This window comes from Betta splendens, chromosome 5, assembly GCF_900634795.4.
Source record: "Betta splendens chromosome 5, fBetSpl5.4, whole genome shotgun sequence".
Lineage (NCBI taxonomy): Eukaryota > Metazoa > Chordata > Actinopteri > Anabantiformes > Osphronemidae > Betta > Betta splendens.
Window position 1 is genome coordinate 5,337,898 of NC_040885.2, and position 2,500 is coordinate 5,340,397.

A 2,500-nucleotide genomic window follows, 5' to 3' on the forward strand; every position below is an offset into this window, starting at 1 on the left:
TCACGCACGCACGCACGCACAGACACACACGCACGCACAGAGTTACAGCTAAGTCAAACAGCCAGTGTTTAAGTGTTTATTAAACTGGTAACTTAGCAAAGAAACAAGAAAATTGTTGTTTTATCATTTCAGACACAGAAGGAGTCTCATTGTGAGACATGGCACAGTTTTCCTGTAATAGTGTGATATCAGATGTGTTCAGCTCCTGCGTAGTTCCACCCCCAGCCCCACCGGTTTACCTTCACTGGCCTTTACTAGATTTATTAAACCTGATGTAAGTAAAAGGTTGGTTTTCTAAACTCATATCAAATATAAAAACTTCAATATTTACTGTTTTCCTCTGAGAAGATTCTTGCAGGCAGCATCTCATGAGAGTTCAGGTTTCAGCGTCCAGTTCGAGGAGAAAACCAGTGTGGTGGCACCAGACTGAGTGGAGCTTTGAATTCACTTCCATTCCTGCTCCTATAAAAGGTGTCTGTGTTTCCACTACACAAAGTTATACTTTAATATTCTGATGTTCAAGCTGGTGGAACAAATCAGGCCGACAAAGTATGGGACGTGCGCGTGTTCAGCTCATTTATTGTACGAACTATTTGGATAATTCATTTAGCCAAACGGTTGATGTGCGTCGTATAATTTCTCCATTGCCTCCTCGGGCTGTAAGTGCTGCTACAGAATTAACAATTGCCATTGTCCTGGTTTCCAGGTTGCGTTGAACAAAAAGCCAACAAGGCAGTGAGGGGCTGCTCCAGGTCTGAGGGCTCTGATCTGTGAGGCCCCACTCCAGACCAGGAAGTCTTGTTCTGAGGGTCCCCTGAAAGCAGCCACTCTGAGTCCCGGGTGAACGTCAGGCCACAATAAAGCTCCTTCCGCCTCCAAATAAAGCAGACCCAGAGCAGGAGCCCTCCCCTCCAGCAGCACCGCTAACAGGGCCCTGTCCCCCCACCACGCATTCGTCCTTCATTTACTTCAAGGGTCCGATCAGCACAGTGCTTTCAGGAATTCAGGGAACCGGACAGAGCCTGGAGCCGCAGGTGCAGGAGATTTGGTTCCAGCTACTGGATGTGGTGGATTAGAAGGTGCCATGGGGTGGAGGACAGGAAGGCCGGGAGGACTGGAGGGGAATGGACCGTACTGTAGGAGAGAGGACATGTCACAAACAAAGAGAGTCTCAGTTATGTAGTCAAATACATAAACTGTACATGAACTGTCCTCCATCAGATGAAGCCAGACTGAATAATGTGACTGGTCCTTTACTTTTACTTTACTTTACTTACTTTACTGACTTTGATCTCACAAATTTGTATATTAATTTGAATGAATGATCTTTGAAGAACAATATCCTACAAACTCTACTGTACTGGATGCTGATACGCATGTTCAACCAGCGACCTGCAGATTCCTGTTCAACCAGCATCACTGTGTCACAGCTGCATGAACACAGAGCTAAAGGGTCGAAAAAGCAACGAGAACAAAGGAGACGAGGTGGAGAAGCCTGTTAGAGCTAATTACACTAATAATACAGGCTCCGTGCATGAAGAGCCAACTGGAAGGAGGGGAATGACAAATGTCCACAAACTAGGGGCATGCTGGGTAATGGAGGGATGTAAAATCACTAGAACGAGCTGGTCAAATTTCCCTCAAACCCGAGGAGCAAAGCGAAGCGCAGTGGAACCTGTCTGTGCCCGTTCTAGATACAGCAGGTCTACGCTGGTGGAAACCCCTGGGAGGTCCTGTGTCGTTGGGAACTCTCGTCTCTTGTTAGACACTACCCGGCTACAGTCTTTGATCAACTCAGCTGACTCCTAAGCTCAGCTTAGTGCGACAGGGGTCTGGAAAATATGAGGGAGGGGGAAGAGGTGAGAGGTGGGCAGCGGGTATGCGCTGAACCATACGTCCCCTGTTGGAGAGCTGGAAGCAGGAGGAGCAACCTGGGAAAGCGGACCATGAGCCTGGAGCCGAGGCAGAGTCCAGTCCATCACTGGTGCTGACCCAGTGCGGCCGAAGCCACACATCCGGCCGGGCCGGGCCGAGCACAGACACGTGGCCACAGTGGGAGCAGGCGCAGCCTCCACAAACATCAGCTCAGGATGTGAGCTGCCGTCCACTTTGGGGAAAGGTTCTCTAATGAGCAGAGGGACCGACCAGAGGGCCTCTCCTCAGGGCACACATGAATTATTCATCAGTAAGAGTGGCGTCAAGGCTCGACGGCTGTAATCACAGGTTAGCAGCGCCGCGGCTGCACCCTGGTGAAGCAGGTCCTCCAGCTGTGAGACACCAATAATCCTGCGTCACTCTTCAAAGGCTGCTCCACAGCCTGCCTGTGCCTCACATGCGCTCCAGTGCTGTTTACATGTCCACACCGTGGTGACCCTGACAGCTCCAGCTAATCTGATGGCCCTTTCCTAACTGTGTGTGTGTGTGAGTGAGGCGCCACTGACTTCATTTAATGAACGAGCGGCGAGGACACGTATGGACGTCGTATGGACGTCGTATGGAC